The sequence below is a fragment of the Myxocyprinus asiaticus genome, chromosome 44, assembly GCF_019703515.2.
Source record: "Myxocyprinus asiaticus isolate MX2 ecotype Aquarium Trade chromosome 44, UBuf_Myxa_2, whole genome shotgun sequence".
In the NCBI taxonomy this organism is placed as follows: Eukaryota; Metazoa; Chordata; class Actinopteri; order Cypriniformes; family Catostomidae; genus Myxocyprinus; species Myxocyprinus asiaticus.
This window is the reverse complement of record NC_059387.1, coordinates 14,164,818-14,182,260: the sequence shown is the minus strand read 5'-3', so window position 1 is coordinate 14,182,260 and position 17,443 is coordinate 14,164,818.

The following is a 17,443-nucleotide window of genomic DNA, read 5'->3' as shown; positions in this document are numbered from 1 at the left end:
AAACAAATAAAATAATATTAGCATAGATGCCATTAAATTTATTGCAGAGTTATAGATCGTGATCACTGTTTCTGGTTCCGGCAGACCTAACTAAAGCAGCCTAATTGTGAGTTGAAGGATAAATTAGGTGTATGCCTGGATAAATAGATGAGTCTTTAGTCTAGACTTAAACTGAGTGAGCGTGTCTGCATCTCGAACAGTGTTAGGGAGACTATTCCATAGTTTAGGAGCCAAATATGAAAAGGATCTACCACCTTTTGTGGATTTTGATATTTTAGGAACTATTAACAGGCCAGAATTTTGCGATCGTAATGAACGTGATGGAATATAGCGTGTCAGAAGGTCACTTAAGTGCTGTGGAGCTAGACCATTCAAAGCTTTGTACATAGTTAACAGAATTTTAAAATGAATATGAAATTTAACAGGTAGCCAATGTAACGATGATAAAATGGGGCTAATATGATCATATTTCTTGGTTCTCGTCAGCACTCTGGCTGCTGCATTTTGAACCAATTGAAGTTTATTGACTGACCTTGCTGGACATCTTCCCAGTAATGCATTACAATAATCTAATCTTGAGGTCATGAACGCATTAATTTGTTTTTCGGCATCAGCAACAGAGAGCATGTGTCGTAATTTAGCAATATTTCTTAAGTGGGAGAATGCTGTTCTACAAACATTGGTAATTTGATTTTCAAAGGACAGATTGGTATTAAATATAACACCTAAATTCTTCGCTGTTGAAGATTATGTAACAGTACATCCATCGGGAGTCAAATTATATTTTAGCGGCTTATTTTTAGAGGTTTTTGGTCCAATAATTAGTACCTCTGTTTTGTCGGAATTGAGTAGAAGGAAATTTCTGGGCATCCAATCTTTTATTTCATTGATACACTCTGCTAATTTGGAGAATTGCAAAATCTTATCAGGTTTTGAAGAAATCTAAAGTTGGGTATCGTCGGCATAACAGTGGAAACTTATTCCACGATTCCTGATAATATCTCCCAGGGGAAGCATATGCAAGGAGAAAAGCAGAGGCCCTAAAACTGATCCCTGTGGCACTCCATACTTTACTTTTGTTTGGTTAGATAATTCCTAATTTACACAGACAAAGTGGTAGCAGTCTGCTATATAGGACCTAAACCATGCTAATGCAACTCCACAAATGCCAACATAATTCTCCAGCCTATTCAAGGGAATGTTGTGATCTATCGTGTTGAATGCAGCACTAAGATCTAAAAGCACCAGAAGTGAAATGCAGCCATGATCAGATGATAAGAGCAAGTCATTTGCAACTCTGATAAGTGCAGTCTCTGTACTGTGATGAGGCCTAAATCATGACTGAAATTGGTCATATATACTATTTCTCTGTAGAAATTAACATATTTGGGAGGATACTACATTTTCTAGTATTTTCTAGATTTGAAACGGGAGATTTGAAATTGGTCTATAATTAGCCAGTTCTCCAGGATCAAGTTGTGGCTTCTTAATAAGCAGTCTGATTACTGCCATTTTAAAGTTTCTTGGGACATGTCCTAAGGATAGCGAAGAGTTAATAATATTAAGAAGAGGTTCTGAGATTACTGGGAATACTTTTTTTAAGAGCTTAGTTTGTATTGGATCTAACAAACATGTTGTGGTTTTTGATGTTTTGATAAGTTTTGTTAGCTCTTCATGACCTATGACAGCAAAGGACTGAAGCTGCAAGTGAGGAAAATTATGAGACACTGTTTTCTGAGGTACTGTGACAGATGATTGCATAATTCCAATTTTATTTCTGATTATTTCAATTTTATCAGTAAAGAAATTCATGAAGTCATTACTCTTGTGCTGCGACGGAATATCTGGTTCTGTTGAGGATTTATTCCTAACCAGTTTTGCCACAGTACTGAATAAACACCTAGGATTGTTGTGGTTATTTTCTATGAGTTTGCTAAAATATGCTGACCTGGCAGCTTTTAGTGCCTGTCTGTAGCTACAGACACTATCCTTCCATGCACTGCGAAATACCTCTAATTTTGTATTCTTCCACTTGCGCACCATTTTCCAAGTTGCTCTCTTGAGAGCATGAGTGTGATCATTATACCATGGTGCAGGGCTTTTATCTTTAATTTTCTTTAATCGAAGGGGGGTGACACTATCAAGAGTGCTAGAGATGACTTTATTTATATTTTCTGTTATTTCATCAAGTTCTTCTAGGCTTTGGGGTTTACGGAGTGTATGAGATAGATCTGGAAGATTATTAGTGAAGCTATCTTTGGTGGTCAAAAGAATAGTTCTACCTGAACGATAGCATGGTGTAGATTGAGAAACATTAGCTGATCACAGCATACAAGAGACGAGGTAATGATCCAAGATGTCATGGCTCTGCGGCAGTATTTCTATATTATCAACATCAACTCCATATGACAGAATTAAATCTAGCGTATGATTATGGCGATGAGTTGGTCCTGTTACATTTTGTCTGACTCCAAGAGAGTTGAGAATATCGATAAATGCTAATCCCAATGTGTCATTTTCATTATCTATGTGAATGTTGAAGTCACCAACAATTAAAGCTCTATCTACAGTAACTACAAGATCTGATAAAAAATTTGCAAATTCACCAAGGAAATCAGAATAAGGCCCAGGTGACCTATATAATGTAGCGAGGGTAAAAGACAACAGAGTTTTTTTTTATTTATATCTATATCTGACGGTGTCACATTAAGCATTAACAGTTTGGCTGTACCCAAACAAAGTCTTTCACATTGGATCGTGGATGCCAATGTGCTTGCATATGACTCCCAAGGCATACAGTGCCTTACTGGAGTTAAAGCTCACTCCACTAGAGGCATAGCCTCTTCATGGGTATGGTTTAATGGTGTTTCCCTTGAATCTGCCTAGCTGCAGGTTGGGCTTCCCCTAGCACTTTCGCTAGATTTTACAACCTAGATATCACCTCTCTCTCTTCCCAGGTGCTACTGTGAAGGAGAGCTAAACTGTATATTCTGCTAATGACTACCAGCTTATTTATGCATGGTCATCCCATAAGCCGCAGTCAGCGGTCACTTTATATCAATTTCACTACTCATTTGACTAGTGCCTTATATACTGTACATATTCACACATGTCAGTGATTTAAAGCATCCTGAGATGCTGTGCTACCGGAACCGGTTAGCATTATGGCCATGTATCCATTCATCATTTTGCTCCTCCCTGTTTAATATGATACGAAAATGAGACTATGTTGGTGTCTTTAACTGATTGGCTTCGTTACGCATGTGAATCTGTAGCACAGCATGATAGTATACATTTCCCTAACATTAGCTTGTCACAGTCTGTCTCCCTCATGTTTTCCAAGGACTCTTATTTTGAAGTTTTCCCCTGGACTACATTTCCCAGAATTCACAGCCCTCATCACTTCCATCTGTTCCCTATCATCCTCACCTGTCCTCCATTTCATCATCTGCCTTTGCTTATATAAATCCTTCCTGTTTTGTTCATCAATTGTCAGTCCTTGAAGTGTTACGTTGTGTTATGTTGGCATGTTTAGCTCCAGTGTTTGTTCCACTTCAGCGATTGTTATTAAAGGATTTAAAGTATATACTCCTGCGTCTCCTCTCTTCCACTCCAAGTACCCAACGTTACAGAAGTCAGGCTCCTCCTCCTCAAGCAAGGGGACCGTCCAGTTAAGGATCACGTCCGTGGGTTTTTACAACTGGCAAATTTAGTGCACTTTAATGACCACTCTCTTGTGGTTTTCTTCAGGACTGGTCTTAATAGTGCACTAAAGGAGCTCAAGCCTCTAGCAGATCCTCACTGGACGCTACTCGAGTTCGTGGAGGTGGCATTACAACTTTGCGGCTCACCATTCACTGTGGGTGTGCAGGATGAGGACTTTGAATCCCCTCCCACAGTGGACATCCTCCAGCCTTCCGCGACTCCTCCCTCGAAGCCTTCCATGGCTCCTCACTCTAAGCCTTCCACGGCTCCTTCCTTGAAGCCTGCCATGGCTCCTCCCTCCACACCTGCCATGGTTAACGAGCCAGCACCCACGTCTGCCACGGTTAATGAGCCAGAGCCCACGCCTGCCACGGTTAATGAGCCAGAGCCCACACCTGTAGCATCAACCGTCCCAGTGCCAGTGCTTGTAGCCTCGACCATCTCAGAGCCAGTGCCTGTAGCCTTGACCATCCTAGAGCCAGTGCCTGTAGCCTCGACCGTCCCAGAGCCAGTGCCAGTAGCCTCGACCGTCCCACAGCCAGTGCCAGTAGCCCCGACCATCCCAGAGCCAGTGCCAATAGCCCCATCTGTCCCAGAGCCAGCTCTTGCGGAGCTAATAGACTTAGTCTTGATTCCCGCCCTGATTTCCACCCTGACTTCCTTCGCTGGTTCAAGCCAGCATAATGGACACCCTGGTTCCGTCCAGTTCCCTGGCCCTTCCTCCTCTGCTGGTTCCACTTAGGACATTCGCTCGTCCTCCTCCTTCTTCTGATCAGCCGGTTCCCCTCAAGTCACCGGTTCGACCATTGGCCCTGGTAACTTCATAGGGAAGGGGATCTGTCAACCCTCTGACTCCGCCTTGGCCCTCTGAGCCCTGGACTCTGCCTTGGCCCTCCGATCCCTCATCAACACCTCGGCTCTACGTCCCCTCGTCTCCACCATGGGCCGTCAGTCTATCGGCATCACCAGGGTCCCTCGTCCCTCCAGCTCTGCCTTGGTCCATTGGTCACTTGGCTCTGCCTTCGGCTCCACCAGGGACCTCCTTTCCTCCAGCTCCACCTTGGTCCTCAGTCCAACCGGTTCCGCCTCAGTCCTCCAAGCCTTCGGTGCTGCCTCGGTCCTCCGAGCCTCTGGCTCCACCATGGTCCTTCGAGCCTTTGGCTACTCACCAGGCACTAAGATCCCCAGTTCCGCCCCTCGAGCCTCTCATGGCTGCACCTTCCATGGCTCCACCCCTCGAGCCTCTCATGGCTCAGCCTTCCTTGGCTCCGCCTTCCATGGCCCCGCCCCTAGAGCCTCTCATGGCTCCACCTTCCATGACTCCGCCTTCCCTGGATCCGCCCTCAGAGTCTTCCTAGGCTCCGCCCTCTTCCCCTGAGTCTCCTCCTCTAGCGGTTCCACCTCCGGGTCCATTCCCAGCCCTGAAGCCGCCCCCCAGGCCTCCTGATCCTCCTCCTTGGATCCTTCTTCACCTTCTGCATCACCCTACCCTCCTAATCCGTCTTTGGACGCCAGGAGTCACCCTTTGAAGGGGAGGTAATGCCACAGTCTGTCTCCCTCATGTTTTCCAAGGACTTTTGTTTTGAAGTTTTCCCCTGGACTACATTTCACAGAATTCACAGCCCTCATCACTTCCATCTGTTCCCTATCATCCTCACCTGTCCTCCATTCCATCATCTGCCCTTGCTTGTATAAATACCCTCCTGTTTTGTTCATCCATTGTCAGTCCTTGAAGTGTTACATTATGTTATGTTGGCATGTTTAGCTTTATTGTTTGTTCCACTCCAGCGATTGTTATTAAAGGATTTGAAGTATTTACTCCTGCGTCTCCTCTCTTCCACTCCAAGTACCCAACGTTACACAGCTAAAGTGACAGCGTTGGCATGACCAACTTGAAAGGGAATGATAAGGTTACAACTGTAACCATGGTTCACTGAAAGGAGGGAATGAAACACAGCATAAGCTGGCCATGCTACTGAATCTTCGCTACAAGGGCTTAGCATTGCTCTGTACACTTCAGTCCAACATTCTAATGAGATAGCGTTGTGTGCCAACCTATATATGTCCGATGACACACGCAAGGGAGGCAGAGCACAACGTGCTATCTACCAATTAAAATTTGCGAGATTTTAAAGAGTTTCAGAGATTGGTTACACCTGCGGAGATAACCCCTGGCGTCAGCTAAATTGATGCAATGTTTCTCTCCGTCCTTTCAGCGAACCATGGTTACAGTTGTAACCTTATCATTCTTCTATATGACATCACATAGAACCTTAAAAATGCTCTCCAGTAAAAGCATATGTAATTTTATTTTTTTTCCTTTTGGGATCAGGCTGTTAAACACTTTTTTCTTTTTGGATTATCTTTAAGATATAACAAACAAGATATTAACATTAATTCAATATACAACGAATACAATAGCGCAGACAAACACTGCAGCTGATATACAGTATCACACTCCTCTGAATTCAAAGTATCATAAGACACACACACAAAAAAAACTGTTGATCATCCATTCTCTAAAAAAGTTGGAGACTATAGGAAAAGGAAAGCGAACATTAAAAGCAACCAAGATTAGTTTCTGCAAGACAAATAAAATGTCTGAAAACACACCCCTTTCCTGATAGCTCACCTGCCCTATTCTCTCCCATTACTGTCAGTGCTGTAAAGAAGATGGATGAATCCATTTTTAGCTCTGGGAGGTAAAGTCAGGCTCTGACACAGCTCAATGCTGAAGCTTTAAATTTATATATACCGCGGGGCTCATCGCCTCCATCAGTGTATACTCACCCTGCATTAGTATGATTCAGGCACACAGTACAACACAGAGCTGCTGAAAAACAACTGATTTATATCATCTTGCTTTTCTATTCACTCTGAAAATTGCACTTTAAAAGGCACAAAGTCACTCTGTGAAAAACAACAGCTATTCGTCATACATGCACAAGCCATTTGGCAACTCATTTGGAACAATAGACACATCAATTCATATCACACCATAAGAAAGCTGGGTTTGAAAACTCAAATATCTCTTTCTCTCTCTCTCTCTCTCTCTCTCTCTCTCTCTCTCTCTCTCTCTCTCTCTCTCTTCATCTATCTGTCTCTCTATCTCTTTGGGTATTGGATCTAAAGTTTGTTCTGGGTCAGTGTACCGAGGGCCTGGGGTCTCCAGAGAATGCTGGGGCCCAGCCATATCTTGGGTACCAGAATACCATAGAGACATTTTGATCTGACACTCTTTTGACTTAAAGCTTGAGGTTATTCCATTTGGTGCTGCTATTTGTGCAGACATCTCTTACAGTTCCTTTAGCATGTATAAATCAGAAAACAATAGCACAAATTCCACCATAATTCTGCTTGATTGCAAAATATGACCCCAAACCTATACTTTAAGAAATCAATCAATACATTTTCAACTAGACTGATAACACACATGCTCACAAAACCACTTAAGAGGCTAAGCAAGAGAAAATAACATGTATTAGGCCATTAAAAGATGGACACCATGTATGGCTTTCTATAGTAAAAGTATGGATTATTTACAGTTCAGGTTCCAGCCAGGGCCGGTGCACTGAAATGAGTCTCATTTTTCATTGGCACAGTATACTCTACTGCAGCACTCTTTGGTTAAGGCGGTTACTAATACGAACCCTGTGTAAAAATATATTCCATTTTTGTTTGTGCCATACAGACATACACAGCCATATTTCATTCTGGCTTTAATATGAAATGTCTTAAGACTATTCTGTAGGTTATTTCAAAGTCAAAGCTTAAAGAATATGTAACATACCCCTAATCTTTTATTTTTGCTTTGTGCTGAGGTTGCTTGTGGTTGGAGTTAAAAGTTCACGCCTGTATACCTGCTTATAAAAAGGGGTTGTTGGCAGTACTTCAGGGCTGCTGCCATGAGAATCAAGTTCCTTTGTTTGTACTGTATGGTGTTCATTATTGCAGTTCTACATATTACATTATGAACATTTCAATAGTGTTTTCAAACAATGTTTAAGTAACCACAGAAATTTGGTAAAATCAGTCTGAGACATTTATTGATTATACAATGATATTTGGTGGATGGGTGTAATTTAGTAAGTCATTTATATTGGTTAATTATTTACATCACTTTACTTTTATTTATATTTTCAGAGAGAAATCCATTGAGGTTCATCTCACGCAGTTCAAATTGAGTCCCTAGTACAGTTATCCTTCAACTATCCTGAAGACTTTTTAAATAAAACCTAGAATTCTGGTCATATATTGGTGGTATTGACAGTACTTAAGGTTTGTTGATGTACCATTTGATAATTATCCTGATGAAAATTTTAGCAACCTACTATTTTCCAACCATAAGTTACCTCCTCGGGTGAACAAAACTTTTGTTCAAGAGCAACCATTTGAAGGCACTTGAAAACAATTGTGCTAACTTGTAATCTAACTTTTGTGCAAAGCTGCACAAAGAAAGATTTTTTTTTACTTGAAATAAATTTTAAAAATATAATTATTGAACGAGTACATAAAAAATCTGTGTTCAAAACCCTGTCATTGTCTTACCCTGATTCACTACGGTAAGCCTACAATAATTATTTATATTTTGAGCGGTTGGGTTGGATTTGGCGCGAATCGCAGGCTTACGTCACTCATTTTTGCGTGATTATGTCATGTCCGTAAGCTCAGAAAAGAAGGACCAGCTACTGTTCGCATTGCATAAGTGTCACCTGGGGAAGCTATGCCGGTCCAGTCAGTCGCAATTCAGGACAGCAGTGGGAGAAAAGCTGCCTTCAGATGGATGTTTATTAACTGTTTGACGAAGTTGTTTACTTGTTATAATGCTTGGATATGTTTTCTGGTAGTGTTGTTGAAGTGTACATTTGGTTGTCATGCTTTAATGAATCGAACATTACTCTGGCGATATTGTGTTTACCGATTTTAATAGGCTACATTTTCCAGTGAAGTTACTGTAACATCTTTCCTAATATCCGTGACTTCTGGGTACTTTTTAACATTTATGTAGTTTCTAGATTACCTAAGTATGTGTGTGCTGTTTTTTCATTTCTTTTACCCCAGTTGCAGAAATGCAATTTTTGTCAAGGAAACTATTTACTATTGTAATTGTTATAACGCATATTTACATTTTTTGTTCATGTTTACTGGAGAATATTTTGTCCCCATCATTATTGAATCATCATTTTCTGTTTACGGTTAACTTACACTGTCCACAGAAGCTATAGATTGTAAAAGAAAAATAATTAAATGTTAGTGTCTTCCATTGAACTCATATCCAGCCAAGAGTTTTACCTCTTGAATTTGGGATATGTGTAGTACAGAACAAGAATTATTTTATTCTGGGTCAATTTGTTCTGGGTCAGAACAGGCATAATTTAGTCTGGCTTTAATGCGGCATTGCGTCTTTACATAGAATTTTGAGCTGCACAGAGCAGCCTTAACTCAGCAGTGTAGACTCCTCAATTCACACCTTGTTATAGTGCTTATTACAAGTTGCACCAATATATGCTATAGCGAAGAGAAGGCATGAAAGTGTGATATATTCTAAGCTTGTATTGGTGTAGTTTACCTGTTCTTGCCCTTTATGCTTTTGTTATTTTATACTAACTGTGTTTTTTTTTTTTTTTTTTGTTGTAAATAAGCATCACCTTTTGCATTGCAATGCAACTGTGATATTTTCTGCTTTGGGAGGCTCATGCTGCAGTCGACCTTGGGTTGTAACAATACACTAAAGAGGCTTATAACAGTAAGTGTGTAAAAATGTCTTGGTTACGTACGTAACCTTGGTTCCCTGAGAGGAATGAGACGCTGCGTATGATCACTATGGGACACCATCCGAGTGTACGTGGTCTGAAGCCCTTATGCAATCACGCAAATTTATTAGAGCTACGTCACGTGCTCCATAAAGGCGCTCACTTTAGCACCATCGAGTCAGATTTTCTGCAATAGGCACAAGCCTATGCAGCTGCTAGAGAGTATCGCCATCTATGCAGTATCTCGTTCACCTCAGGGAACCAAGGTTACGTACATTAACCGAGACGTTCCCTTTTGTGGAACTCTAGCTGCGTATGATCGCTATGGGAATGAAATACATTCACGCCATATGAACAGTAGCTGCCAACTGTCTAAGCCCATGTGGCAAGCATACAGCGGCGCACAAGCGAGCTAAAGTATCTGAATAAAATAAATTATGGGTTAACTCCTGTTCCAACAGAAAGGAAGTAGAAGTCAAACCCTCGTTCAGATTATAAAATCTAACAAATGTATGCAGAGAGGACCACCTTGCCGCCATCCAAATGTCCTCCAAGGATGCACCTCTAGCCAAAGCCAATGAGGATGCCATGCTCCTCACAGAATGGGCTCGAATACCTGAAGGCGAAGGTAAACCGCGTGCTTCATAAGCACTCGAAATTGCATCAATAAGCCAATGAGACAGTCTTTGCTTGGACACCGAAACACTTCGGCTGCGGCCACCAAAGCACACAAACAACTGCTCTGACTTCTGCCACTGGCTAGTACGGTCAACATAAACTGTTATCAAGGGCTCGAACGGGTCACCCGAGAGCGCATCTAACACAACAGATAAATCGACATGGATGGGACGAAAGGCTTAAGCCTGCATGCCCCACACATGAAACGAGAGACAAGAGAATGTCTACCAACAGAGACTCCATTGATATGTGCATGTTCTGCCGCTATTGAGGCAATATAGATTTTAAGCATTGCCGGGGTAATCCTGGCCACGAAAGTGAACTTGATTTTCATTTCATGCTGTACACCAAGAAGCGAAAATACGGCACTTAAACCTATATAGCCTCCTTGTTGATGGAGCTCTAGCATTTAGAATAGTATCAACTAGAGTTGGGGTACTCCAGTTTGGACTCGGAGGTCACGAGTCCAATTTTAATGGACTTGGACTTGTCACAGACTGGGATGCATTCCCTATCTGTCACTCACTCGACGTTGTGTCGATGTAGTGACACTAAGGGGTCACTCTTGGGAGCCCGAGACACCTCTGGTCTTTGATAAAATTTTGCTCTGGTATTTGCATGCCACTCCCCTGGACATACGGGTATAAAAGGAGCTGGTATGCAACCACTCATTCAGGTTTTCTCTCCGGAGCCGAATGGTCATGCTCACTGAGCTGAATACTACTGTTCATTCACCTCTGCTGGATCTGATGGCACATTGCAGTGGCTTCTCCCCCATCTGCACTGGTGCACTGCAGAGAATGCCCCGGGTGCTTCGGCAGAAATAAAAGAGTGTATTTCTCTAAAAGAGTATATTTCTCTAAAAGAGCGGCACTCACGGAACGTCTTTTTAAAGACGCGTCTTTTTAAAGATGCTTTTCCGATTGTGTGTTATTCCTGGTTGCGCTCGTTATCTCTCGCCTTCTGATGGTCACGATCACTGTCTTTCATGTCAGGGCACTGCTCACGCGGAGACAGCATTCATGGATGGTCATGTTCTCATTGTGAGAATATGTCCATGGCAACGTTGCGGTCGTGGCTCGCCTTCGTAAGAAAGCAAGCCACCCCAGAGGCTCCCACCTCGGTCCTTTTATCCATGGATATGAGGCCAGCGCGGCTAGCACTGGGGGCGATTTGGGGACCCCAATGGGAATGCCTCCGCCGGGTATCCCCCCGCGGACCTCCCATTCCCTAGCACGCTCGTCTGCCCCGATTGGGCTTCCGGATGAGTCCGCCGGCTCGTATCACGGTGAGTTCGACCTCTTATTCGGAGCCCGCGAAAGTGATGAGCTCTTGAGCGCAGCATCAGAGAGCGGGCTCGTCCAGTCTGAAGCCTCAGCTGGGCTCCTCCCTTCGGGGTCGATTGCCCAGTCACAGGCTGACGCGGAGATGACGTCATGCTTTCCCGGGCAGCCACAAGCATCGGCTAGAGTGGAACTCACTGCTCTTCCCTGAACCCTCGCGGCTCGGTGATTGGTTCCTGGGCTCGCGGCGCCGCTCAAAGCCATGCCCTACCCCGTTCCTTTCTTCCCAGAAGTGCATGAAGAGCTGACAAGGTCGCGGGAGGCACTTTTTACTGCCCGGTCCCAATCTTTTCAGCTTCCCCGCCCTCACTACCCTCGATGGTGGGGCAGCCAAGGGCTATTCGGCAAACCCCCGGTGGATAAAGGTGCTCACGGTGCACCTATGCCCGCAGAGCGCCGCCACCTGGCGCGGGTGCCCAAAGCTCCCATCCAAGACCTGTAGGTTTACGTTGTCTCTGACGGCCAAGGCCTACAGTGCCGCTGGACAAGCCGCCTCTGCCCTGCACGCCATGGCTCACCTGCAAGTCCGCCAAGGCGCTAAAGGAACTGCACGAGGGTAGTTCTGCCCCGGGATTGATGCAGGAACGGTGCTCGATGACCGACCTCGCTCTCCGAGCGACGGAGGTCACGGTGCGGCCTCTCGGGCGGACGATGGCCACACTAGTGGTCCAGGAGCACCACCTTTGGCTCAATCTGGTCGAGATGGGTGAGGCCGACAAGACACGATTCCTTGCTGCCCCCGTTTCCCAGGCGGGCCTATTCGGCGACACCGTCGAGGACTTTGCCCAGCAGTTTTTGATGGTAGAGCAGTAGATGGATTCTAGCCAGCATATCCTGCCCCGGTGTGGCTCAAGATCCTGCACCCTGTCTACTCATCGCCAAGGGTTCAGCGGTGTCCACTTCACCTTGGTGAAAGACGAAAACGCTGCTACCTTGCGCGGAGATCGCTACCCTCCTACGGAAGGGCGCGATAGAACCTGTCCCTCCAGCCGAGATGAAGAAGGGGTTTTTCAGCCCCTACTTCATCGTACCGAAAAAGGCGGTGGGTTGCGGCCAATCTTGGACCTGTGAGTACTGAACTAGGCTTTACACAGACTCCCGTTCAAGATGCTGACGTGAAAACGCATTCTGGCGAGCGTCCGGCATCAAGATTTGTTCGCGGCGGTAGACCTGAAGGATGCGTACTTCCACGTCTCGATCATTCCTCGACACAGACCCTTCCTGTGGTTTGCATACGAGAGTCAAGCGTATCAGTACAAAGTCCTCCCTTTCGGCCTGTCCCTGTCTCCTCGCATCTTTACGAAGGTCGCAGAGGTTGCCCTTGCCCCGTTAAGGGAGGTGGGCATTCGCGTTCTCAACTATTTCGACGACTGGCTAATCCTAGCTCATTCTCGAGACATGTTGTGCGCACACAGGGACCTGGTGCTCTCACACCTCAGCCGACTAGGGCTTCGGGTCAACTAGAAAAAGAGCAAGCTCCTCCCGGTTCAGAGCATCTTCTTGACGGCGCACCTTACGAACGAGCACACCCAGTCAGTGCTGGCCTGTTTGAAGGCGTTCAAACAGAAAACAGCGGTTCCACTGAAACTTTTTCAGAGGCTCCTGGGGCATATGGCATCCTCGGTGGTAGCCACCCCACTCGGGTTGATGCATATGAGGCCGCTTCAGCACTGGCTCCAGACTCGAGTCCCGAGATGGGCATGGCGCCATGGGACACGTCGCGTGGTCATCACGCCGGTCTGTCACCATCTTTTCAGCCCTTGGACCGACCTCTCATTTCTACGGGCAGGCATTCCTCTAGAACTGGTCTCCAGGCATGTCATGGTCATGACAGACACCTCCAAAATGGGCTGGGGTGCTGTTTGCAACGGGCACGCAGCCACCGGCCTCTGGACGGGTCCGCGACTGCATTGGCACATCAACTGCCTCAAGTTGTTGGCAATTCTGCTGGCCCTGCGGAGGTTTCGGCCGCTGATCCAGGGCAAGCACGTGTTAGTTCAGACAGACAACATGACAACGGTAGCATATTTCAACCGCCAAGGCGGTTTGCGCTCTCGTTGTATGTCACAACTTGCACCTTGAAGGTGTACATGGCCGCCATAGCAGCACACCACGACGCAGTTGACGGTAAGTCCTTAGGGAAGCACGACCTGATCATCAGGTTCCTAAGAGGCGCCAGGAGGCTGAATCCCTCCAGACCGCACCTCGTTCCCTCATCGGACCTCTGTAGTTCTTCAGGGTATACAGAGAGCCCCCTTTGAGCCTTTGCAGTCAGCCGAGCATAAGGCACTCTCCTTGAAGACTTCCCTCCTGACTGTGCTCACTTCCATCAAGAGGGTAGGTGACCTGCAAGCGTTCTCTGTCAGCGAAATGTGCCTGGAGTTCGGTCCAGGTTACTCTCACATGATCCTGAGACCCTGACCGGGCTATGTGCCCAAGGTTCCCACCACCCCTTTAGGGACCAGGTGGTGAACATGCAAGCGCTGCCCCAGGAGGAGGCAGACCCACCCCTGTCGTCGCTGTGTCCAGTGCGCGCTTTACGCATCTATTTGGATCGCACGCAGAGCTTTAGAATCTCTGAACAGCTCTTTAGAATCTCTGAGCAGCTCTTTGTCTGCTTTGGTGCACAGCGGAAAGGAAGCACTGTCTCCAAGCAGAGGATCGCCCATTTGCTCATTGACACCATAACTATGGCATATGTCGCCTAGTACATGCCGCCCCCGGTAGGGCTACCAGCCCATTCTACCAGGGGTGTAGCGGCTCCCTGGGCCCTGGCCAGGGGTGCCTCTCTAACAGACATTTGCAGAGCAGCAGGCTGGGCAACACCCAGCACCTGTGCAAGGTTCTACAACCTCTGGGTGGAACGGGTTTCATCCCAGGTAGTGGCACGCAACACAAGCGGATAAGCCCGGGATAGCTGGCCGGGTGTGTCGCTTGCACATAGTGCCTTCCACCTCCCTTGTAGCTGAAGACGTGCGCCATTAATTCCCAGTAGTGTTCACAAACTTTGTTTGGTGAACTGGTTGACTTCCTCCGAGCCCTGTGGCAGTCGAGTTTTCGGAGAGACTTGCTGCCGGCCCAGTACACACGCTAACTAAGAGCCCTGTTCTGGGGTAGGTGCTCCGCATGTGGCGGTTCCCTGTAAGGCTAACCCCATGCGATCTATATCTTCCGCTAGTTCGTTTCCCTGCTGGCAATCTGCGTCTTCCTTGGGCAGAGCCCCTCTGCCCCAGTCTCCATGTTTGTATTAACTCCTCCCCCATTGGGCAGGATCTACCTTGAAGGCTCTCCACATGGTTGGAAAGACCGTGTGACGTATTCTTCCACTTAAATATCCCCCCCTCTCTTTGGGCGAGGTGTGGTCTCTGTGGTGTGTTGGGCCTCATGTATTCAGATAGAAGACAAAGGCAGGCCTAACAGTCATACAAACATTCCTCAAGCCCCCTCCTTCTAAGTCGTAAATTTTACTGACAAAAATCGTGCCAAAATCAAACAAAGGGAGTCCAAAACAGACTACAGATCCATGAAGCCTTGCCCTCTAAAGGATCGAGCTCTCAACTCCTATTGGATGAGGCACACCACAGAACGTCCCTCAAACATGACATCATCAGGACTTCAAATAATTCTGAAATGCTTCCAGAGTTACTTCCAGCGACTTCGTTCACCGAATATGGACGTAGCTTTTTGCTGCTCTCCGGTGCAGCCTCGTGGCTTAAGGAAGTAATGTCCGACTTGAAACTGTAGCCATACAATCTCCATCTCGCTGGACGAGTTGAGATTACTCTGTGTTCAACCGAACACTCTAACGGATCCGAAGGAGACCGCCGAGCAATTCGCATCTTCATCCATTGGCCTACAGAAGTGAAGAGATTAAAGATTTATCTTCCATCTTCAATCAAGTTGACATTTCTGAGTTCTCCGCCAGCCCGCCGAGAACCAACAGCCGTACCGGCCGCCGACAGTGCGAGGAAACAGCCCCCGTCATCACCCGAGCCTCAAGGAACCGGGTCAAAGTTAAAGGACGGAGGAAAACACATTCTACCTGTGTCCTCATGCGATTCAAGTAAGAGGTTTACGTCTGGGCAGAGATAGAATATTATAGCGTGTTATTCTTGTGTTTCAAGGTTTTTGCTTGTACAGTTTACGGACCGCCATGTCCGCTAATTATTAATACTCAGGGTATTAATTATCACGAATTTGTTTTGCTGTATTGTGGTCCAAACAAATTGGACTGTTGTGCATTTTCGCCATCGCGGGTGAGACAGCAACTGAGTTCATCCATTAAAGAGTGAAATAACAAGGGACTTTTACGAGCCCCGCTCATAAAACCGCGTCTCTGAGTGATGAACACGGCTGCTTTATCTCCAGCTATCGCGAAATCAGCTTTCAAGCTGTCACTTAATCATCTCTCTCTCTCTCTCTCACTAACCACACTGACACACACACACACACTGTCACACACACACCTTATGTGTTATAGAATTATTTTTATTTCCATATCTAATCATATCACTGTTTAGTTTGTAGTTGTAAGTCGGAAGTTCATTGACTGCATTGTATAAATTATTAATTGATATTACTGCATAAATAAACTTCGTTTATATTACAAAGAGAAGTGTTTTGGTTTGTTTTGCATACACCTGTGTCATGCTGACGGGATGTCAGTGCTCGGATTCAAACCTTCATTCATTGTTTTTTTTCCCGAAAATTTATATTCTTCGGATGTCGATTTTCCTAAGAAAACAATCTAATATTGAGACTGTTTTAATATTCGGTTATTAGTCCCTGATTTCAGGGTGATGCCCCGTCAATGTTAATCCTTATTAATATTCTATTGATTTTTGATAATTGATAATTATCTTTGATTGAATTTGAATGATCAATAAGCTAGTGTTAATTTTAATTAATGTTTCATCGACGTTAACAATTAACGATTATCTTTGATAACTGTTGATTTAAAGGATTAAAAAAGCTAACATTGATTCTCATCAATGTTCTATTGATTTTAATAATTAATAATTATCTTTGATAATTATTAATTATTGCTAATAACCAAACTTGCTCCTAAACATAGCACACTACATTTACTGGAGTCCCATATGAGGTTTTAATGAGTTAGATCCAATTAATTAATTTAAATATTGATTAATAACTACAGAAATAATTATTAATTATTTCTGATAGTAACACTGATCTAAACAACCAGTAAAGCCCTACAGGTGTCTTCCCCTTGGGAGGGACACCCCCCGACTAGACCTGGCGGCCCAGTCGGATAATCCCCCTTCTTTTTTAGGGAGTGGAAACAGGGAAGGGGAAAAGAGGCCACGACTGGGTTAAGCCTGTCTCTATCTTTGGGTAGTCGACTTGTGCCCAAAAAGGGCTGTTCGACACTCATAACTATGTTGGGGGAGGTTACGTGTCGACCTGGTGCGCTGGCTATGAGGCACACAGCAGTCTGCCCACCACACACCGCCAGTTCACGTAACACAGTTCAGCCAGTTGTGGCATTTCGTATAGGGACCCCTAGTGTCACTGCATTGACACAACGTCGAGTGAGTGACAGATAGGGAACGTCATGGTTACTGGTGTAACCTCCGTTCCCTGATGGAGGGGACGAGATGTTGTGTCCCTCCTGCCACAACGCTGAACTACCCGCTGAAATGGCCGGACCTTATATCGGCTCCTCAGCATAAAACCTGAATGAGTGGTTGCATACCAGCTCCTTTTATACCCGTATGTCCGGGAGAGTGGCATGCAAATACCACTCGCCAATTTTCATTGGCCTTTTATCAAAGACCAGAGGTGTCTCGGGCTCCCAAGAGTGACCCCTAGTGTCACTACATCGACACAACGTCTCGTTCCCTCCACCATGACGTTTTTACTCGGACTTGACTCGTACTCAAGCCTTTGGGACTCGGGATTTTTTTCCGAGTCCAGCCGAGTCCATGACATTTGTGATGCAAT